At 38.5% G+C, this 25,263-nt stretch overlaps 1 protein-coding gene across 5 annotated transcripts in view; it reads right to left on the bottom strand.

The window, feature by feature from the left end:
• The window catches only part of LOC149548034 (sulfatase and phosphatidylinositolglycan class N domain-containing protein), a 271,143-nt gene that overhangs the window by 26,458 nt on the left and 219,422 nt on the right, over positions 1-25,263 (bottom strand). The window lies entirely within an intron of this gene.

Below are 25,263 nucleotides of genomic sequence, written 5' to 3'. Positions count from 1 at the left end.
CCTCTTTCTTCAAAATAGGTGTTCTTCTCTTGTTGTATCCCCTTAGTTAAAAATACATGATTCATTCTTACAACAATCATTTGAATATAATTTACCGAAATTAAAAACAAGAAGCTCATCAAATTGCAAAGTTTTTCCATGGCTACTTATGTCAATTTAGGAACAAGGATGAAATATTCGTGCAGCTCAAAGTCATTAAAGTATATTTCACCTTATATGTACAAATTGAGAAAATAAAAGAAACACAAAGTTTGCAAGTTACTACCTCGTTTGAGAATTCTACAATAGCTTCAAATTTAATATTCAGCTCAAAGTTTGCAAGATCAAGTTTAAATTCCTCTTCAACAATAGCATGACACTCACAATCAATCTTTGAAAAATGTCGTCACATAACACCTTGAATTAGCACAAAGTCTAAAACAATTTTTCCTCTTTGGTTCAATGCAATTTTATTTACACCTAGGTACAAAGTCTTAGAGTTCTCAACAAATCGGCGGAATTTTATTGCCTTGTCACAAGATAAAAATTACAATGAGCACTCCCTTATAATACGTGAGGGGATGAGAGCAAAAAGTGGGAGAAGTCCAACTAATCAAGAGTTATTCCACAACTAAACATGACTTTTTCCAAATTGTAGTCCCAATGTAACTTGACTTGCAATTTGTTTACATGTAATTACAAGTTGCAAGTGATATTCATCATCTGCAATTATAATTTGACATTACATGTAATTTGTCAAAACAAAATTACAAGTACATAATTCAAACTAATCTAAGTGTTTGGAGACAACTCTATTTACAATATCCTTTGCCAGTCTTCATGTTGCTAAAGGATGGTACTTGATTGAAGTACTTAGGTTTGGTGGAAACATTTGAATTGGAACAAGAACTCGCATTCTTCATTGTTCAACACATAGTTCAAAATCTTGTTCTCTACCACTTATCGGGGAGGTGTAAAAAAGTTCTTGGCAAATATCAAAGATAAATTGGCAACTTCTCAAATAAATATCAGGAATTTTTAAAATAACTTGCATTTTAATAGAAATGCATTATTTTGCAAAAATTCAATAAGGAGATGCATCTAATGAGTCAGTAATTGAGTAAATGAACCAAACAAGTTTATCTAGATATATATAAATGCAATATGTAACAAAATTGCATCCTCATGTGGAATGTCGATGGCTAGCAGCCATATTCAGAGACTTTGAACTTTGAAGCAAACTAAAACTAGTAAATTGTCTTTGTAAAAAGATAAGCAAATACAAATGTCAAGTACAATATTAAACTAATTTACATCTTTCTCTTCCCGTTCCTACTAAAACTAAAAAGAATTTGAAAACTTACTAGTGAACCTGAATTCACTTGAGAAATCTCTTCGAATCCACTTCAAATCCACTTGCAATCAATTTACAAGGCTGCGAAAGACTATTTCTCTCTACCAAAACCCTTCTCCTCTCTTCCAAACACTAAAAATTCCAAAATTAACAATGAATTGGAAAGTCGCTGGTCGTCCCAATTTTACTAGTGCCACCCGCAAGTAGTTAAGTTACCACGAGAAGTTCCCAATTTATCGCAAAGAAGTGGCCAACTTATTGGCGAGAATTTAATCTTCTCAGCTTGAATTTCTTGTGAGAAAACATTAAGTTTTCTCATTCTACAAAAGTTCTCATGAGAAGTAGAGATATCTGCCACTTCTCGAAGAGATTTTAATCGATGGTTCAACATCCCAGTGACCTTGATTTTGAAAGCATCTTTTCAACATTTTTGGTGACCATTTCAGCCTTGAAAGCATTATATGCTCTCAATCATTCCTAACAGTTATCCACCTACTTCTATAGATCTGTCAAATTTTTCTTGCTTTGTGATATTCTCTAGTCGTGGAGGTTGCTTGCAAAATACGACCCATGCCTTGATTTATTGTTTTGGTAGGACATGTGTGCAAACAAGATTGACAAGTGGGGTTACAAGTGAATTTTGGGTCATGGAATGTACACTACAAGTGGGAAGTCCATAAGCATGCACTTGATTGGGGAAAGAAAAATGCATCTAATGTGTAAAATAGGTTTACAAGTTACATATGTAATTGGATCTCTGAGACCCAATTTCAAGTTATGAAGAGTTCTTTGGCTGCATTTGGATTTTGGAAGCCATGCTGCAAGGGGAGAACATAATGTTTAGTTGCACTTTTAGTTGAGAAAAATGAAATTGCAACATTTCATGTGAGACTGGAACTCAAAGGATGCATTACAAGTGAAAGGAAATATAACTTCGGGTGTACTTGTAATTGGGGAAGAGCAGCATAAAGTGCAGTTGGGTCTTGAGGACCTTGATGGAGCCCTAATTTTTATGGTCACCATTCATGCATTGTTCTTACTGCCCTTATCTTTTCTCCCCATGATACACAACAAGTGTCCAAGTTGATGACAAATCAGCAATAAGATCAGAAGAATTACTAGAAGACAACGATGAATGGTTCCAGCATTCAGACCTACACAGCAAATGATAGCAGCATGCCTTTAAGGTAGTAATAATCGAATTGTGACATAGAGTATGATGGACCTGTTGGTGATATATTAGAACATACAACAACAGTAAAGGTAAAACATCAAATATGTATACAGTGAAACCCACTGAATATGCTGTCAAACATGTACAAAGCAAACATAAATGACAGGAGTTTAGAAAGCAATGATTCTGCAGTGATGAAGTCAAGCGCTAAGAAGAAAAGTATCGTGCAACTGGATGGTGTCTATAAAATAACAAGAATACTGATGTATTGTGTTGCTGCACAATAGTAAATTAGTAATTACAAAAACAAAAAACTGTGCCTTTGACAAACTGATGAAGATATTATAAATGGTTTCAACTAATCATATGATGTCCTCTGCAACAACAACAGCCAATATTGAGCAAGTCACATACTCCTCTGTGAAATAACGGTAGCAAGATGTACAGGAAGCATATCCAGTCTACAAAAATCCTAATTCAGAGACATGCAGATAAAAGTAATCAGCATGGGCAGAAGAATAAAATCATTTGAAATGTTTAAGTTTCTCAGTGGATAAGGGAACTTGATAAACAAAATGGCACACCAATCGCTTCATGAATTTTCTTGAGTGTCCAGGAACGGCAGAGTTACATTCATTTCAAGAGTGAATAACAAGGAGTTTTGTATCAATTGCCACCAATCGTTAAGGAACTTTTATTAATATTTAATATCTAATGTCTTGATGTATTTGTTGCAGGCCTGGAGATATATGCGGGAAGGTGGAGATGATGGAAAGTTACCACTAGTGTCCCTGTTTATGATGCAAGGATGATTCAATAACATATGCCGATAATCTCTACACTTTCTGGTTACTCAATGCTAAATAATGTTCATGAAGGCCCGATACTTGTCATGAATGCATCAGATATGTAGTAGCAACATCTTCAGAATGGTGCCCGACTAAGGTTAGAAGAGCCTGTGCAGATTTAGCGAATGGATGTTGCATATTTATGGGAGGAGTTTCGTTTTATTTTGAGCCTTTTTCAGCATTCATAGAAGGTTCAGGAACATCCACAGAGAAGAACAAAGTTGTTCTAACGAAGGAGTAAAGATTGATGGATCAGAAGTTTTCATGTTTCCGAATTACTCCAGACATTGTACAAAAGTAGGAATGAATTGTCCAGAAGCGGGAGTTTCTCACCAGGATGTAACGAATCTGTGGAGGTATGCACCCATGACAGATATAAATAATCAAGCATGGCAAAATATGGAATTAAGCATCATATGCATACCAAAAGCCCATGTTTATATGCCCAAATAAATGGTTTCATTTCCCTCAACTCAAATTATATTACAAGTTACATTAAGGGCTCACAATATTTGGTTACTTGTTACAAAAGGGGACGATGGTTGAAAGTGTCTTCTCATCAGTTATAAATATAAAGTGTAAAATACAATCAATACAATTCACATTCATTTTTAAAATTTACATATTCTATGCACACTTTGATATATTATATTCTTTCATTGGTAAGGAAATGAGCAATTGAACAAAGCTCGTGGATTTGAATTATTGGGTGAATTTTATGTGGTCGGGATAAATAAACTTGCAATAGCGTAAGGAGTGTCTCTATGTGCAATTTCTATTTCCGACATAATTTGTAAGCGTATCTATTTTATTTATTTGATTAGGGTTTAAAATATTATTAAGTTGTGTCCTTTTAAATTATTCTTTAAATTTCTATAAATATTTTAATGTTTGGACAAGTGGACTGGGTCATTATTGCATTTTAAACTTGATAAACATAGATATTGTGAAATATTTAATTGTTCCCGTATTTATGTCTAGTTTGTCTCCATATCATAGGACTTAAAGTGCATACTACACTAGTTTAAAATTGTGTTTATATAATTGATCCGTCATGTCTGAATTGTTAAAATTGTTTATAGTTTAAATACATTGAACTTTATAAAGTTGTATGTTTCAACTTATAATATTGACTCTGATTGCCCATTTAATTACGCACTAGTCTTTATATTACTCTTGATTCATAATCCATATGCTGACAACTGTTTCATTTCTTGACATTGAGGAATTAATATATTCATTTGTTGTGTTCATTCTTTATTTAAAACATTATCACATTTATTTATTATTTCATAATTTTCAAGTTTAAAGTTTTTCTATAATTCTTGCCGTTAGGAAAACTTTCAATACATTCATGTTCTAATTAATCTACTATAAGCGTTTTGGATCTAAGTGTTTTGTCTAGGATCAGGTACACCTGCCTTGGTTTTGCAGAGCCAGAAGCGCAGAGGATTTGAATTGAATCGATCAATCCCATCAAGTTGGCCTTAACCAGTTGGATAACCCAGCATTGAGCAGGCAAAGCTCGTAGGATTCCAATCTGCGGTTTTGGGAACCAATAGACCCAACTACAAGTGAACTCTAACTTTCATTAAGAAAAAATAAAAATGCAGCTTGTAATGTAGTTCCCAAGACCCAAAATTGCACTTTAGGCAGTTTATGATTCATTACACCTCATAATCGAGTCTTAATGCAGTTTGCAAGCGGGTGATAAACATTAAGGGTTCACATGTAATCATGCAAATACATTTGAAAACCAGATATGTTTCTATCGTTTCAAAACCTCTTGTGTTTTTGGCATTTGAAAACACGATGTTTTTTTGGTCCTAGAAACATGAAGCATTGGAAAACATGATGTATTTTCAAATGCGACATGTTGGAAAAGAACCTTTTTTTAAACACGGGTTCGAAAAGACACATTGCAAGTTTATAAGGCTTGAGTTGCATTTTGGATCTGGACAATGTGATTGCAAGTTTGGAAAAGATTATAAGTGTTTCAAAATGGAAAAATACAAATTCAGTATCCGAATAGCATTTTGCAAGTTTACTTTTATGTTTAACAACTATAACACTTGTAGAACAAAAACCTTAGTTGCCGATTCATGACAAGAATCCAATTCGGGCACGGAATCAGATCCGTGGATTCGGGGATTTTTTATTTTTCCAATTATGATTCGTGGAGGATTCGTGCATATATATATATATATATATATATATACTAAAAAATAAGAGAAATAATCATAATTCTAAAACTAAATCATTTCATAGTATGCATCTACGAATCTAGTATACTTGATCAATGACATTGATAATTAATCTATTTTCATGATTATAAAGAAAATCAACACATTCATGATTATAGATAGTAAATGAACTTGCATTGTGATTTAGAGGGTCGTTTTTAAGGTTTAGGGCCTTTAGAAAAAAAAATATTAAAAAATGAGGCTAGGCCCACTTTTTTGCAAACTTTTTTGGACCCTGCCGCGGATTCACACGGATCCGTGCATGGATTCGAGCAGGATCCGTAATCCTACCTATGGATCTGTAAGGATCCGCATGCCGCGGATCCTTACGGATCCACAGGTAAGATTACAGATCCTGCCCGGATCCTCAAGCATCCATACGCGGATCCAGATCCGAATCGGACCCAAAGCCGGATCCGAGGGTAAATGCACGAATCTCGTAACTAGGACAAAAACTTGTAATACAAGCCCCAAAACTAAATTTTCATATATACTATTTATTGATAAACCTTTTAAAGAAAAAATACTTACTTGAACAAGTCTTAAATACCCGATTACTAGTAAGTGAAAAAATCACTTTATTTGTAATCATAGACTTGCAACAACATTTATAAAACCTAACGCTACATCAGACCAAATGAACCAAACTAAAGAAAACTAATATACCTAGTCAAATTAGATCTTAAGAAGGTGAATTCAATTACAAGTAATGCAAACTAGCTATTTACTTGAAATTGCAGGCCAGAGATCCGATTTCACTTAAAAGGACCAAATCAACATTCAAAAAAGAAAAATACATAAATAAATTAAAATTGGGTTTTAAAAGGATATTACAAGAGTTAAGAAATTAACCTGGATAATCTACAGGTCTATGGGTGCAGATCGTGCCTGACTCTCCTTGTTTTATATTCTCTAAGAATGACATTTGTTATTATTTATACTCTCTCTATAGGTGTCGACGATCAGGAAGTAATTGGTTTAGTTTGGCTTTAACTAACTTTAGTTAGATCTTGCTAATAATTTCTTATGGTTGCCCACTTAGATATATTTAACCAATTGGTATATGTCAAGGGTTATGTCCCTATGTCCCTTCTAAAGAGGATATATAGGCAGGTTTTGTATGCAGTTTGGAGAGTACACAGCACACTTATAGTCTGATCTTCAAGCATACATAACCTCAGGAGTTCTTAGCAACAATTTCAACACTCCAATTTGTGATTATCCCAGAATTTACAGTCATCTTATATTGCAGCATATTCAAACCTGAATATAAGATTTGCATCAAAGTTATTTCTGAGTCTTACCTAACTTCGATCTTGAATTCAGATTTTGTTATCAGAATCTGCAAAACGTTACATGGTATCAGAGCCTTGTTATCAAATCTAGGGCTCTGCAGATTTTCAATTCCCAGACCTGTTTATATCCAGTAGTTATCTTTCATTTCCAATGGCATATACAATCAAGCCTAAGGACAAATTCGATGGAAAGGAACATTTTGAAGCATGGAAATTCAAAATCTTGATGATTCTCGAAGAAAATAATGTTAGACAGTTTGTTGACGGAGCATCCAAACAGCCACCTGTTGAACCTCACAAATCCATATGGACCAATGGAAACAGGAAAGCCATTCAAATCATCTTGGATGGAGTTAAGAATGACATCGTACCTATGCTTACAAAACACCAAACTGCCTACGATATGATGAATGCATTACGAAATGCATTTAAAGTAAATAATGCAACGAGGGTCCTTGCACTAAAGAGACAACTAAATCACATCCAAATAAAGAAAGGAGAATCAATAAACTCTTATTTTCTAAGAGTTGTTGGTATTAGAGATGAATTGTCAAGCATAGGAACCATCATAAATGACACCGAACTAACGCTTATGGCCATAGATGGACTGCCAGAATCATGGGAAACATTTGCACAAGGAATAAGTGCTAGAGATCAGCTTCTGGATTTTAACAGACTTAAGAATGATTGTCTTCAGGAAGAATCAAGAAAACTAAAGAAAGGAGGAAAACCTAAAGTGGAAGATGAAGAACTTCACGTTCTTAATGCCAACTCTTATAAAGGCAAGAAAAAGCATTTCAAGAAAAATAAAGGAAATCAGAAGAATGGAAAGCCCAAGAAAGACCTATCAAAATAAAATGTTTCAAATGTGAAAAATTTGGACACTATAGATCTAATTTTCCAGAAAACTCAAAACAACAAGCGAATTGCACAAATGTTGTTAGAGAAGAAGAAACTTATGATCCGAAGAATCGTGTTTTGTATTCCTCCTTATCAAATGAAATCTCAAATAAGGCATGGGTAATAGATAGTGGATCCTCCAGGCATATAACGAGATACAAAGAAACTCTAGATTTCTTGTCCGAGAAAGTTAACGGTGAAGTTACTATTGGTGATAACTCAGCACATTCAGTTAAAGGAATTGGCAGCTGCACTTTGAAGCTAAAGACAGGATATACTCTTCTTCTTAAGGATGTACTATATGTACTAGGGATAAAAAGGAACCTAATATCAATTCCAGCGTTAGAAGATGATGGACACAATGTTGCATTCGTGGATGGCAAAGTATTAACTTGGGCTAAGAACTCATCCATCAAGAAAGCTAAAGTAATTGGTCAAAGAAAGGGATATTTGTATGAATTGAATATAAAACCCATTCAAGCCCTTGTTCACAAAACAGAAGATTCAAACGAAATATGGCACAAAAGATTAGGGCACATAAACTTTAAAACCCTATCTACTATGGAAAAGATGGTTACTGGATTACCAAAATTAAACCAAGATCACCCTAGTATTTGCAAAGGGTGTGCCCTAGGTAAAAGTACTAGAAGTCCTTTTCATGATAGTACTAGAAAAACAAATAATGTACTAGAATTAATTCATTCAGATTTATGTAGACCCATGTCCGTTCTCTCCCTTGGAGGATTCTAGTATTATGTCTTGTTCATAGATGACTTCTCTAGGAAAACATGGATTTATTTTTTTAAATGCAAAGAATCAGAAGAAATCTTACAAAGATTTAAGGAATTCAAAGCATTAACTGAAAATTTTTCAGGACATAAAATTAGAACCCTTAGAATAGATAATGGAGGAGAATATACCTCAAATTTGTTTAAAATTTTTTGTAAAGAATCAGGAATCAAGAGGGAGTATACTGTTCCTTATAACCCTGAACAAAACGGGGTAGCCGAAAGGAAAAATAGGACAATTATAGAAGCAGCTAGGGCTATGATTTTTGACCAAAATCTAGAATACTATCTTTGGGCAAAAGCCTCTTGTATTGCTATATACATCCAAAACAGAAGCCCTCACTCCTATCTTAAAGATAAGACCCTTGAAGAAGTATTTACTAAAATAAAACCTAATATAAGTCATCTCAGAATCTTTGGATGTCCTGTATACATTCATGTGCCAAAAGAAAAGAGAACCAAATTAAAACAATCTGGAAGGAAGGGTATCTTTGTAGGGTATAGTGAAACTTCTAAACCATATATAATTTTCATACCTAGACAGAAAACTATTGAACTTAGCAGAGATGTAATCTTTGAAGAAGATCTTGCATTTAAAAGAGCAATAAATTCCCATGAACCCTCTCCTTTATCAAATTCTGAAAGAATAAGTGAATCTAAATCTTAGAGGGAGAACTTAGAAGAGCTCTAAGATGAAATAAACCTTGAAGAAAGTTCAAAGAAAAGGCCACTTTGGGCCATAAAAATAGTTGAAGTAGCTCAAGATTTTGTTGCACCTTCAGGATCAGTCAAAGAAAGTAAAAGACCTAAAAGATTCTCTGGTTATACAGCAAATATGATTGATTTATCCAAAATACAGCACTTTCTTATCCTGATGATGGATCATGTAGTGTGATCCGAAACGTCGATGATAAATAAACACACACAATCGAATCCAGAAAACTTAGTACTTTACAAATGGATTGTGGAAATCTGTTACTATTAATTTGTATCATGTGTTTTATGATACTATGTATTAAGAAGAGATAGACAAATATAGATTATTAATTCTTGCCTAACATCTATATTGATGTTGCTAGATATAATATCTCTCTGTAGGATTATCAAGTTAAGGGGGAGTGTTAAGAAATTAACTTGGATAATCTATAGGTCTATGGGTGCAGATTGTGCCTGACTCTCCTTGTTTTATATTCTCTAAGAATGGCATTTGTTATTATTTATACTCTCTCTATAGGTGCCGGCGATCAAGAAGTAAATGGTTTAGTTTGGTCTTAACCAACTTTAGTTAGATCTTGCTAACAATTTCTTATGGTCACCCACTTAGAGATATTTAACTAATTGGTATATGTCAAGGGTCATGTCCCTTAAGGGACATACCCTCTAAAGAGGATATATAGGTGGGTTTTGTATGCAGTTTGGAGAGCACACAGCACACTTACAGTCTGATCTTCAAGCATACATAACCTCACGGGTTCTTAGCAACAATTTCAACACTCCAGTTTGTGATTATCCCAGAATTTACAGTCATCTTATATTTCAGCATATTCAGACCTGAATATAAGATTTGCATCAAAGTTATTTCTGAGTCTTACCTGACTTTGATCTTGAATTCAGATTTTGTTATCAGAATCTGCAGAACGTTACAACAAGTGCATGCATACAAGCTTGCAACTTTACTTGTAATAACAGTTACAATTACACGTCAACAATCCAACAATGAAGACAAACTTGCAACCTAGGTTGCATGGGTACACGCACTCACACCCCTGGTACATGTACCCAAGTACCGGCTACTCAGTGGAGAGTATCATAGCTAAGGACCTTGATTAAGATTTTTTTCTTTTTTTCAGTTTTTTTTTTGCGTATCAGCATGTTGTTTATCAAGCTTAATTCAATATGTAATCAATTTGAAGCTTTGTTAGAATACTGATTAACAGTAAATTTTATCACTGTTCAAGTCAGAAGTTAATCATTTGCAATATGTCATTGTTATATGATTTATGATCTTCTTGTTCATGTTTAAAGTCTGCCTTCTCTGTTATGCATCCAAACATTTATCATATATTATTATTACAAACATATAGCAAATGCGATACATTACATTTGCAAACTTTATCACTTTTTTTAAAAACCATTGTCATAACTCATAATTTCAGACTTTCTATAAATATTAAATAAAAAAAGTTTGACATACCCAAGTAGCCCCATCCCCTATTTTGAAAAATAGTCGTACCTGTACCTGTACAGGTACCCTAAGTACCCCCGTCCCTGTGCAACCTTGCTGAGTTGCAACGCAGCCTTTGAAATCCGAAATTGAAAGAAAAACTGACTTTTGGACACTAAGACTCAACAAAAACAGATGAGAAGGCCTTGGATTTGCTAACTGCCAAGGTGATGAAAATGTGCCTCGAAAAGCATGTCCTGCAGATTATCTTGGATTGAGCAGATGTAAGCAAGCTTGCCAGGTTCATGACATATTCAGTATGTGAATTGCATCTTTTCATAACCCAATGGCTGTTCCATTTTATTCAATACCTTCGATCAAAATTATTCATTAACGAAAATTCCATTCTGCATCTATGTTTATAATCCTTGTAATGTCAGTGCTCATGGAATTTTGGTAAGCTCAAAAGTGTGACATATTCTCATATGACTTCCTATCTTACTAAAACTGGACTCATGTCAACATTCATGGAGGACGAGAGAAAGTCTAACTCAGACCACAACTGTACCTGACAAATCCCTAAGGGAAATGAATACCAACCAATCCTGCACAAAAGCCCATACATCTTTGTGAATAAGGGGCCTCCTTAAAATTTATTATCAATTTGCAGCATAGATTAAGACAGCCATAAAGCTTCCCATAGGTATCATCAGTAATTGAAAAGCCATATGGCCTCCAAATTTTATGAACTCGCCGTCTGAGATTTTTCCCCAGGATATGTTTCCATAAATCTGTGTAACAGTACCTTTTTCTTTGGCCAACCAGAGTCTGCTTCCAATTCATTAAATATATAAAATGGAACCTTGACATAAAGACATAACAGATACATTCCTTCTTCACGTGGAAATTGGACCCTTTAAATTGATTTAAAGGAGTGGTATCAATATAATGGTTGCTTCTTTATTTCCTTCTATGGATCCTTTAACAATCTTTAACATTCAACTGGAACACTCTTTGAAGTAACTACTTGCATTTTTTATGATTTGCATCCACCTGGACTTAGGTTTTCACTTTCAGTGAAATGACTCCTCAAACACACTATTTGAGGAATCTGAGATAGAGAAATCTGGACTTTACTTTCAGACTTAATCAGTTGAATATTTCTTTCTGTCACAGATATTTATACTTCCTTGCAGTAACCCGTCATACGTCTTTTAACTAAATTTTGCACTTGCTGTTCTTTGATGCAGACGTTGATATGAAAGACAGATTTATACTTGGAATGTAGTTAGTAATCACTCTGTGTCATGTCCCCTCTCTTGCACTAGTTCTATGGCACTGGGTTAATCTATCTCCACATCCGGATAGATTAACGGCATCACCAGTCAGGATGCCTGCCAATCACAAGGGAGATTTATCTTAAGTCATCACTTAATGTATTGAAAGTGCTTTAATAAAGTTATTTTATGTTTTTAAAATAAAAGCCATTTACTTTATAAGCTGACTTAAGTGACTACAGGATGAAATTGGAGTTTAATCCCACATCTCTTATCCAAACACTTTTCCCTCACTTCGAGGTTATAAATAAGAGACTCCGTTTTGGGATTTACACACAATGAATATATGCTTCTATTCAAATTTTAAAAACCTAGTTGCTTTAATGTGACTGGTTAGCTCTGAGGATGAAAACCCTCGAGTTGTTGGAGGAAGTTGGACATCACCCCAACCCCTCAGTTAGAATTATTATTCAGTTTCAGGCAGATATCGGCAAGGAGGAAGTGACGATATCTTAGGAACTGGAAGTGAGATTTGTCAGGTTAAATCAAGTTCAATGGTATCAATTTTTACTGCATATTGTTTTCATAACTAAATTTTGCACTTGCTGTTCTTTGATGCAGATGTTGATATGAAAGACAGATTTATAAATGGAATGTAGATAGTAATTGCTCTGTGTCATGTACCCTCTCTCGCACTAGTTCTATAGCGCCGGGTTGATTTATCTCCACATTCGAATAGATTAACGGCATCACCAGTCAGGATGCCTGCCAATCACAAGGGAGATTTATCTTAAGTCGTCACTTAATTTATTGAAAGTGCTTTAATAAAGTTACTTTATGGTTTTAAAAGCCATTTACTTTATAAGGTGACTTAAGTGACAACAGGATAAAATTGGAATTTAATCCCACATCTCTTATCCCAACACTTTTCCCTCACTTCAAGGTTATAAATAAGAGACTCCGTCTTGGGATTTACACACAATGAATAAATGCTTCTATTCAATTTTTAAAAGCTTGGTTACTTTAATGTGACTAGTTAGCTCTGAGGACGAAAACCCTCGAGTTGTTGGAGGAAGTTGGATGTCACCCCAGCTCCTCAGTTAGAATTATTATTCAAGTTCAGGCAGATATCGGCAAGGAGGATGTGACAATATCTCAAGAACTAGAAGTGAGATTTATCAGGTGAAATCAAGTTCAATGGTATCAATTTTTACTGCATATTGTTTTCATAACTATTAGCTGGCTGTGATAGAATGACCACGTCCAAGATAGTAAACTATGGGTGTGTATGGTAGATATAATAACTAGTAGACTGATGTTACTCAGCAAACCACAGGTCATGGTGTCTGGTTTTATTGATTTGTGTGAATCACATAGATTTTGGCAAAGTTGGTTGTTTACCGCATAGGTTAATTAAGAAATGCACATAGATAATGAACAACAGAATTCCTTAGATTATTCGCATATGCCAGAACATTACATTATGCTTGATAAGATCAATGATAGAAGACGAATTACAATGATCCCAAACGGGATATAAATACTATCCACCGAACCTTCCGTAAGGAGTCCGTCGGCCACAAACATTATGTCTGCTACAAACTATTTACCCGTCAGCTATAGAATACAGAAACACCGACGACAATTACCCCGTCAGCTATAGAAACACCGCCGACAATCACTCCGTTGGCTACAGAAACACCGATGACAATCCAGTCAGCAGACAGTTTCTACCTACGACATCATCCCCCCCAAAAGAAAAAGTCGTCTCTAGACAACAATTACAAAATATCTAAGATAATTTAACAAACAAAATACATTAACAGAGTGACTACAACAAAATATCTGCTTTTGTCACATCACTTCCACATTCATCCCGTTACATCTGTAGCCTCTACTAACACAATACTGTCTCCTCAAGCTGACCTTGATAGCCACCCGTGCTGCTTTCTCTACTTCCAACACTGGGTCCACTGAGCTAAGTGTCGCTGTACTGCTTTCTGGATGACCCACTCCTCCCGAGCTCTCTATGCATCCACCAAGACAACCTCTCGGCCAACACATACTCCCAGTGCCTCCGGTACACAGACACTCCATTCCTGCAGCAGCTTCAAGTCTTCTCAACTGGTCAGATTCCCACGACTGATATCCGCAACGACTGGGGGTCCAAGGGGCAACACCCCTAGCGAGGCCGCCAAGACCAAATTAGCACTCTGAAACCCACACAAAAATGCATGGAACAAACTATTTCTGACATTTTCTGCCGATTCCACACTCTTTCTGGCAACCACTTATGCTTCCCCTTCCCTTTGGCATCATCTGCTACTCATTTTGAACAACTTGAATCTGTCGTCATTTTTTTTTTTTTTTTTTGCTCCTCCACTTCTCAGCTACTAGGCTTTACACACACACCTCTTTCCTCCTCCTATATTCCCATCCTCCTACGCCTCCAACTAAAAAATTTCAGTCCTCCACGCACCTTTCTCACTCTCGGCACTTCGAATCTCTACTCCCAGGCTCGCAGAACAACTCCTGCGGAGTAACTCCCACGGATAAGTGCCCGGCGACAGTTGCCCACGGAGCAACACCCGCGGACAAGTGCCCGCAGACCAACCTTCCATGGACAGGTGTCCGCCGACAGTTGCCCACAGAGCAACATTCCACGGACAGGTGCCCACGGAGCAACTCCGCAAACAAGTGCCCACGGACAGTTGCCCGCAGAGCAACCTTCCGCAGACAAGTGCCCACGGGGCACCTTCCACGGACAGCTCGCCTACGGCACAGTCCGCCAATTTTTTTTTATTGTCTTTTTCAATATTTTTTTTTCTTTTTCTTTTTCAATTTTTTTGTTTTTTTTTCAAAAAAAAATGAACAGCACCTCAATTTTGCCTCCAAGCGTCACCATTCTACAACAACAACAACGAAGGAGCCCTCAGATCATTTGGTGACGACTTCTTTAGCAACAGCAACAGCGTCGGATCATTCCGCAATGACTTCTTTGACGGCGACAACGACGGTGATGAAATCTTTTGGGTGCGGTATGTTTTCAATTTAGACCCGTTCACTGCCTGAGGGATCTCTTCCCCATCCAAGGTTGACAATTTAATTGCTCCATTGTCGCCGACATCTCGGATCTGGTATGGTCCACCCCATCTTGCCTTAAACCTTTCCTGTTTACCTTCATTCGGATCATTGTACTTGAGTACCAACTGCCCCCGTTGAAACCTATTGAGTTTATCATGCCACGCCTTATGCCTGTTCTGTGTCACCTCCGTCGCCCACTGTGCCTGCGGTCATCGCACATCTAGCTTATTTCCTTGCTATCTGTACCCTTCAAGTAATTTTATGGTGCGATGCAGTCTTTTCTTCCTGTGCGGTCCGTTCACCATGTACCGAATGGTGGGATCTTTCTTTTTTCTAGGTTTTGGACTATATGTTCTTTCCCTCAGCTTCAGGTGTAACCGTCTTTCCTTCTTTTGCTGCTCTGTATTCCTTTAGACACTCATTTTTCTCTTTTTTCTCACCTTCGTCGACCCTTAGCATATTACAACTCGGAAACAATTCGTAGTCTTCTATCTGCCAGTGGTAAAGGCCATTCACCGAGTCTAGATTCACCGAGTCTAGGTCATCATCATTTGATCCTCCTTCTAGTGTCAATACTCCTTCGTCGTTCGGTTCCATTCTCCTCTTTCCTTCATCGTCATTTCTTTCGTCGTCACTGTCACCTTCACCTTCTAAGTTTGACGATGTTGCCTCCTCACCTACCATTTGTGTGTGCAGGTCAATTATGAATCTTTTGCCTCCGTGCTCCATTAATAGGGTATTTCGTTTCCAATCATGTTTTACTTTTGCTTGCACCAACCAAGTCCGTCCAAGAATAGCATCATATCCTTTTCTTTTCAATGGAATGACTACAAAATCCAATAAAAATAGTTGCGTACCAATCATTACCGGTTGTGCCCTCAAGGTTCGTAACAGTTTGATCCCGTGCTAGTCCGCCGTGAGCAACTGAAATGTAGGTGGCCACGGCGTCAGCTTTCCCAACTTCTTCCAAGTATCCTCTAGCAACACATTCACACCGGACCCTCCGTTGACAATTGTGTCTGTCAGAACGTTTCCCAAAATCCCCATCTCGACGACCGCAGGATGCTGTCCGGATGTGAGTGCCAGCAGCATTGGGTCTGTTGCCGTCGTTGGACTACTGTCCCTTCCTTGTCCTCTGTTGCTTTCGGAAATGGTGTATGATTTAGAATGGCCGTCCGTAACTGAGGCATTGTGAGAAGGTCACTTATCTTGACCGGTATCTATGTTTGTAAGATCTGTCGTACAATATTTTGTTCTGTGAAGTTCCTTGCCAAAGTGCCGATGATGTCCTTCAACTGAGATGTCCCTACCGACGATGCCTCTCCAATTTCCGCCTACGCTTCCCCCAATTTTCTCTTTTCCTCCGCTGGCAATTTTGCTTGCCTCCGCGTAATTGCCAAAACCTCCTCTTCATCCGTGCCGACAATGATCAAATTTACTCCCAACTTTAGGCACTTGGCATCTTCATGGTTGCCGGGTCCGCACCATCTGCATAATAATTTCGGTGTGTTTGCCACTGTACAATCCCGTACAAAATGACCCCACAAATTACATGCTCAACATTGAACGATAAGCCGTCCGTTTGCATCATACTGGGTTCGACTTCGGCTCCCATTATTATTTTTATTGTTCGCATTGTTGTTATTTTGCCCTCTGTTATTATTCCTGTACCCTCCGGATGTGGCACCTGCGCTATTCATATTTTCGCTACTGCCCGACAGGGAAGCCTCCTGCGTAAGAAGCACCTACGGAGATCCTCTTGTCTTCATGTTAATGGGGCACTCCTTTGTCGAATGGCCCATGACTTGACAAATGTCACAAAATTGGTTCTTTGGACACAATCCTTCAGTATGACCATCGGTCTTACACTCTGTGCACCACAGCTCACTACCTTTTGGCTCCTTCTGCATGTTTTTAAACTCCTCCATCATGCGGATCATGTCTTTCTGTAGGGCACGAACCTTCTTACTATTGCCTTCATTGTCGCTGCTATCACCTCCGGCAAGCTCGTCGTTATCCGAATCAGATGAGCTAGTCTTCGTCTTCTTCTTTGTCTTCAGCTCACTTTCAAAGTCCAATGCTCTGTTATAAGCTTCTGTATATGACGACGGTGGCACAATTTTCATTTTCCTCTGCAACTTTGAGCGTAGGCCTTCTACGAACCATCTTTTTTGAAGTTCGTCCGTCGGCTTACTTTCCATTTTATTTATCAAGTCTATTAATTTCTTGGCGTAAACGCGGACGGTTTCGTTCTTCCCCTGCTTAGTATTGAAGATCTCTGCTACAATTTCATTATCATCCCGCAACAGTTTAAATTCTGCCAATAACTCCTTTTTAATGTTATCCCAACTGTTTAGCTTTTGTGGATCTGTATCAGTGAACCAATCAATTGCTACGCCTCGTAGGGTGGCCAGAAATTGCCTCATCCAGTCGTCTTCATTAGTTATCCCATTTGCCTTCCAGATTGTTTCACATGTTTTGCAATGTCGAATGAGATCGGCCGTACCATCGCCATTGAACTTTGGCAGTTTCTCTTTTGGTCCTGCCGTCACAATTGGTTTCTGTAAACAGGCGTTGCTCGGTCCTGTAACATTGGCGCTCTTCACTCCCACACCGGCAGTCTGCACTCCCACACCGACAGACTGGTCTCCCACACCGGCAATCTGGACTCCCACATTGGCGGACTGTTCTCCCACACCGACGGTCTGCACTCCCACACCGGCGGACCGGTCTCCCACACCGGCAGACTGCACTCCCACACCGGCAGACTGCACTCCCACACCAGCGGACTGTTTTCCCACACCGTCAGACTCAACAGCTGCAAACCTTGGTGAAGAAGGGTGTTCTAAAGTTGTCTCCCGTGGAAGTGTATCCTAGACGAAGAGGTCACTCCACGCTCGTGCTCCCTCGGCACTCTAAGCTGTGCGAGTCGATGCTCTTCCGTCTGAATTCTCTTCCCTCGGCGAACACAAATTCAAGAACTCCTCCCGTGCTTCTTCCACCAACTCCACCCACTATCGAGTCTCCTCCAACAATTCCTCCGCGCTCCTGTTTCCGTCGGCAATTTTTTGGAATCTCCTTCGGCACTCTGCCTACTGTGCCAAAATTAAATGTTCTTGTGCAGTACGGATTCCATCTTTTCCCTTAGCCTTATTTCGATCCTTGTTAAGCTGATTTGGCATTAATCTTCATTCCTCCCACCTTCCAGGTTCATAGGGCAATGACGCCAAATGTTTACCGCATAGGGTAATTAAGAAATGCACACAGACAATGAACAGCAAAATTCCTTAGATTATTCGCATATGCTAGAACATTACATTATGCTTGATAAAATCAATGATAGAAGATGAATTACAATGATCCTAGACGGGATATAAATACTATCCACCGAACCTTCCCGAAGGAGTCCATCGGCCACAAACATTATGTCCACTACAAACTATTTACCCGTCGGCTATAGAATACAAAAACACCGACGACAATCCAATTGGCAGACACAGTTTCTACCTACGACATTGGCATTAACAACAGACTTAGTGGTTAGTGTTCGCAAATTTTTTGGAAGAGTAGCAGCGGTAGTAATACTTCACTAGTTGGGCAGGACAAATAGTGAAGACGTGTCTCCCATCTTTTCCCAGGCTGAGGGCAGTGTGTGGAGGCAGACACAGGAGCTTGGAAGGCACGATGGGCAGTATATAGAGGTGGAGTTCAAGGGAGAACACTCAGAGTTGTCGGCAGCTATATTGGAGTGTGTTGGGTGAAGGTAGGATACATCCATCAATTTTGAACCGGAGTACTTCATCTTCACATATCAACGAGTCACGGGTTTGTCTCTAAGTTATCTTTTCAGTCTTTGTTTATACTGTATTAATTAATATATGCCTGTGTTGTTGCCGCCAATGAAGTCTATGAAATGCAGGTAACTTTGATGAACCCAGGATGCTGGTGTATGTAAATTTTAAATTCTAAGATATATCATTTGGTCTCGTTTTCATTAAGTTAATTTGGAGTGACAGTTAATGGAAGAAAAATCTTAATTTCTCTAAAACTTGGTTTGCACGCTAACTGTTTAACAAAATACCTTGCATACCAAACAAGGAATATTTGGTTATAAATACTCCAGATTATTACATTGGTATCAGAGCCACAAGACCTACCATCTTGTGGGAAAAACAAAATATTTGTAGACTGATTTTTATCCAAAAATGTCAGTCGGGAATGAGTAAAAGACATTATAAATTCAGTCATCTATAGCTGGAACAAGCAGCTTCTTCAGAACATATTGAGATTGAAGATAGTTATTTAGTGGATGAGGAATTAATATTTGGAATAGGTGAACAAACTGAACAAACCAAACAAGTTGATCATTTTGGATAGGCAGAACAAGTAAACAATATTCAAATGACACATAATGAAACTGAACAGGATAGGAAAGTACGATAAACATTGCGGGCTATTAGAGATGGGCAGAATAACATAGCTGATGCACTTCAACAACTTGCAATTAATATGCAACAGTTAGCTCCTGTTAATAGGAGAGCCTCGAGCCATCATTGTAAAGGATATAATGTAGCTAGATCACCCCGAGCTATTAGAGCTCCCACACATAACACTGACAGGCCTTTAATGCCAGTGTTTAATGCAGAAGAAGAGGCAGCACCACCAGCAACACCAAATTTACTACCAGACAATGTTATGGCAATGTATGATGAATGAGATTTGTTTCTTGATCCTATTAAACAAAATTTGACCTTTGTCCAGTACCTAAATCAGAAAAGGGAGGTTGATAGACAGCAGCAGGATAGGAGACCTAGAGCACCAAATAAGGACCTAAAACATGCTATGAACAAGCTAACTCTCACTACCTTTAATGGCAGTAGTAAGGCGTCTGCTAGAGCTTGGATTCACAAGCTTGATACCTATTGACACTCAAACCCATGGCAGAGATAGAAGCCATCAGATTTGCCACGATGCACCTTGAGGGAGCAGCGTATGATTGGTGGCATCACAGTTTAGTCACCCATGATCATGGCCTCATAACTTTAAACGAGATTTTCAGCTCCAAACTAATTACTCATTTTGACAAGAAGGATATTGAAGTTTATTACAGGCATTTGGCTCGGTTACGACAGAGTGGATCCTTGGATAACTTCATTGATGAGTTTCAACAGATATCAGTGATGGTACCAGATATGACAGAACGACGTAAGGTGATGTTGTTCACAGAAGGGTTATAAGACAAATTTAGGGGTTTGGTTAAGGTCCTTAAACCAAACACCTTGGATGATGCGATTAAGATCGCCCATGATTTGGGTTCACCTTCTTCACTACTGCAGCCTCTAAAGAAACCCTATAAAGGGTCTACATCGTCCCAAGGGTACAAAAACCAGCAAAAACCAAATCCTCCCAGATTAGATTTTGAGACATGTAATGAACTTAGGAGGAAGAAATTGTGTTTCACTTGCAAAGAACCTTGGACTCCTGATCACAAATGCCTTGGTAAAGGCAAGATTCACTATGTTGAGGTTCTTTCAAAGGATGAAGGAGAGCAGCAAGAAGGAAATGATGTTGAGGACAGCGAGGAGGAAGAGGTTGAGGAGCAGCCCCTTAAAAATAATAAGAATAAAGCCACTACCGAAGAGCCTCCTATTATAGCCACCCTTTCTAGCGATCTAGCATGTCATCCTTTCAGGGTGAAGGGTGTTGTTAAGGGACAGTGCATTGTTTTTCTTTTGGATACAGGAGCGTCCCATCATTTCATCAGCACACGGATGGTATATGAGAGAGGATTGTAGATAGTCGGCATACCCGAGTTCGAAGTGAAGGTAGCAGGTGGTGAGGTTTTGAGTTGCACAGAGAAGGTATCCAGTCTTCAGATATAGTTTGATGATTATCTCTTAGAGACTGATTTTTATGTGGTTGATTTAGATGGTTTGGATGTCATTCTGGGTAGACAGTGGTTAAGGACTCTCTGCAAGTACACATTTGATCACGAGACAATGCAGTTGGAATTCTTACAGCGTGATCGGTTGATAGTCCTAAAAGCCATACTAGATAGTGGACCTAGGTTGATAACAGCTCACAGGATGGAAGCCATTTTGAGGCACAATGATATCGAATGGGCGACATAGTGTTTCATCTCTTCCAAGGAGACACAGGATACAAGACAGTAGTACCATTGTGACATCCAGACTTTGCTTGACAAGCACAAGAGGGTATTTGAGGATTTACCCCCAAGTATTCCACTAAATAGTGGGTTTGAGCATATCATTGAGCTAGAGGAGGGCACCAAACCCATCATTACCACTCCTTATCGTCACCCTAGGCATCACATGAAGAGATAGAGACGATGATTAAGGAACTACTAGATATGAGACATATCAGGCCCAGTTCCAGCCCTTTTGCCTCTTTAGTAGTGTTGGTTAAGAATAAGGATGTCACCCTTCGGATGTGTATTGACTACCACGCCCTTAATAAGAGAACCATTAAAAATAGGTATTTGATTCCCTGCATTGATGAGTTACTGGATGAGCTTCATGGAGTTGTTTATTTTTCAAAGATAGATCTTCGATCAGGATACCATCAGATACGAGTCTGAGAGAAGGATGTGCATAAGATAGCTTTCAAATGCCACTATGGACACTGAGTTTTTGGTGATGCCATTTGGGCTCACTAACGCACCAGCCACTTTTCACTCATGCATGAACCACATCTTCAAAAAGCAACTACAAAAGAGTGTGTTGGTTTTCTTTGATGACATTTTGATCTTTAGCAAGACTTGGGAGGAACATTTGCAACACCTAGACGAGATCCTTAGCCTCATGGAAGAACACTCTTTATTCGCAAAGGAGTCTAAGTGCAAATTTGGATTAACTGAGATTCTCTATCTGGGTCACTTGATTGGTGCAGAGGGAGTTAAGGTACATTAGGAAAAGATACAAGCAATCCTTGATTGGCCACCACCGAGAGATGTATTTGAGTTGCAGGGCTTCCTTGGCCTTTGTTCTTATTACAGGCAATTCACCAAAGGTATTTCCCAGGTAGCAGCTCCCCTTACCGATCTGACACAGAAAGGGGCATTTAGATGGACAGAGGATTCAGAGGCAATCTTTGATAGACTAAAACAGGTTAGCAGAACGAAAGACAGCAAAAATGGGTCAGCAAGGTCCAAGCATACAATTTTGATATTGAATATGTCAAAGGGAAAAATAATAGAGTTGCTGATGCACTTTCCCGAAGACCCCCAGTGATAGAGTGTTGTACCATTTCCAAGATTTCAACAAATTGGAGATCCCAACTGTTAGTGGAGTATTCTAAAAATACTCACGCATGTCAGATTATGGATGGTATACTTCAAGATGATCAGTACAAGGTAATGAATGATATTATATATTATAACAATAGAATCTACCTAGTACCAAAATCTAAACTTAAAAGGGATATTATGCATACTATACATGATGCACCTTTAGCAGGGCACCCAGGTTTTTTCAAAATGGCAGATTAAAAAGAGATTCTCATGGAAGAGGCTAAAGGACAATGTATTGCAACATGTTAGAGAGTGCCAGACTTGTCAGCAGAAAAAGTCAGAACAGGGCTTTCCCACAGGTTTACTTCAGCCTCTCCCTATTCCAGCTCAGGGGTGGGAGAGTATCTCTATAGATTTTATCACAAGGTTGCCGAGGGTCCAGGGCAGAGATTGCATTTTTGTGGAGGTAGATAGATTGACTAAGTTCGTGCACTTCTTTGCTATTGCTACGGACTAGTCAGTCTCTCAGGTGGCTGAGTTGTTCTTTCGAGAGGTTTTTCATCTTCATGGATTACCCAAGACTATTGTGAGTGATAGGGACAGCAAGTTTCTTAGCACCTTTTGGCAAAAAGTTTTTAGATTGACAAGTACAGAGTTGACTCCCAATACTAGCTATCACCCACAGATGGATGGTCAAACCAAAATAGTGAATAAATGGGTGGAAAGGTATTTGAGAAACTACATTGCAGATCAGCAAAGAGCTTGGGTTAAGTGGTTGTATTTGGGGGAGTATTGCTATAACTCCACGTATCATATGTCTATTCGGATGACTCCTTTCCGAGCTCTTTATGACCACAAACCTCTCTCTTTCATTGATTTGGCTTTACAAGACATCAAGGCTCCCTTAGCCAAAGATTGGGTTAAGGATCAACAGGATATTCTCAAATCTCTTAAAGATAATATTTAGTAGGCGTAGAATCAACAGAATTATATGCTGATCGACATCGTACAGAGCGGAGCTTCGAGATAGGTGACATGGTTTATCTTCGTCGACAACCATATAGACAGAGCTCCCTGAAGAAAAGTGGGTCAGAAAAGCTTAAGCTCAGATGTTACGGACCCTATTGCATCACTAAGAGAGTTGGTGAGGTTGCTTACGAGCTGGATTTACCTGATGAAAGTCAAATCCACAATGTATTTCAAGTCTCATGCATTAAGAAGGCAATTGGTCAGCAGATTGTTCCTTCAGCGGGTTTGCCTCCACTTGATGAGGAGGGTAAGCTTATTTTGGAACCGGCAGAGGTGATTGAGAGCAAGGAAAGGAAGCTGCAAAACAGGTCCGTCAAAGAATATCTTATCCACTGGAAGGATTTGCTCTACAAAGACGCCACTTGGGAAGGTGAATCTACTTTGCAGCATCCAACATTGAGATTGCTTGAGGGCAAACAATCCCGAGAAGGGAGGACTATCATGTCCCCTCTCCCGCACTAGTTCTATAGTGTCAGGTTAATCTATCTCCACATCCGGATAGATTAACGACATCACCAGTCAGGGTGCTTGCCAGTCACAAGGGAAATTTATCTTAAGTTGTCACTTAATGTATTGAAAGTGCTTTAATAAAGTTACTTTATGTTTTTAAAAGCCATTTACTTTATAAGGTGACTTAAGTGACTACAAGATGAAATTGGAGTTTAATCCCACATCTCTTATCCCAACACTTTTCTCTCACTTCAAGGTTATAAATAAGAGACTCCATCTTGGGATTTACACACAACGAATATATGCTTCTACTCAAATTTTAAAAGCCTGGTTGCTTTAATGTGACTGGTTAGCTTTGAGGACGAAAACCCTCAAGTTGCTGGAGGAAGTTGGACGTCACCCCAGCCCCTCAAAATTATTATTCAGGTTCAGACAGATATCGGCAAGGAGGAAGTGACAATATCTCAAGAACTGGAAGTGAGATTTATCAAGTGAAATCAAGTTCAGTGGTATCGATTTTTACTGCATATTGTTTTCATAACTATTAGCCGGCTGTGATAGAATGGCCACGTCCAGAACAATAAACCATGGGTGTGTATGGTAGACATAATAACTAGTAGATTGACATTACTCAGCAAACTGCAGGTCATGGTGTCTAGTTTGATCGATTTGTGTGAATAACATAGATTTTGGCAAAGTCGGCATTAACAGCAGACTTAGTGGTTAGTGTTTGCAATTTCTTTGGAGAGTAGTAGTGGCAGTAATACTTCACCAGTCGGGCAGGAGTAGAACAGAGCATGAAGACGTGTCTCCCATCTTTTCCCAGGCTGCGGGTAGTGTGTGGAGGCAGATGCAGGAGCTTGGAAAGCACGACAGGTAGTATACAGCAGTGGAGTTCAAGGGAGAACACTCAAAGTTGTGGGCAGCTATACTGGAGTGTGTTGGGTGAAGGTGGGATACATCCATCAGTTCTGAACCGAACCACTTCATCTTCACATATCAACGAGTCACGGGTCTGTCTCTATGTTATCCTTTCAGTCTTTGTTTATAGTGTATTAATTAATAAATGTCTGTGTTGTTGCCGCTAGTTAATGAAGTCTATGAAATGCGGGTAACTTAAATGAACCTAGGATGCTGGTGTATGTAAATTTTAAATTTTGAGATATATCATTTGGTCTCTTTTTTATTAAGTTAATTTGGAGTGACAGTTAATGGAAGAAAAATCTTATTTTCTCTGAAACCCAGTTTGCATGCTAACTGTTTAGCAAAATACCTTACATACCAAACAAGGAATATTTGGTTATAATTACTCCAGATTATTACACTCTATAGGCATAATCACATTGCCAGAGTTATTGGTTCTTCTCCCACAGTAGTTGTTTGTCATATATAAGCAATGAAAGGTTACATTCATGTAGGGGCATGACCC

Source organism: Cupressus sempervirens, chromosome 7, assembly GCF_028749045.1.
Source record: "Cupressus sempervirens isolate cs-2001-9-10 chromosome 7, ASM2874904v1, whole genome shotgun sequence".
NCBI lineage: Eukaryota > Viridiplantae > Streptophyta > Pinopsida > Cupressales > Cupressaceae > Cupressus > Cupressus sempervirens.
This window is presented reverse-complemented; position numbering and strand designations above follow the sequence as displayed.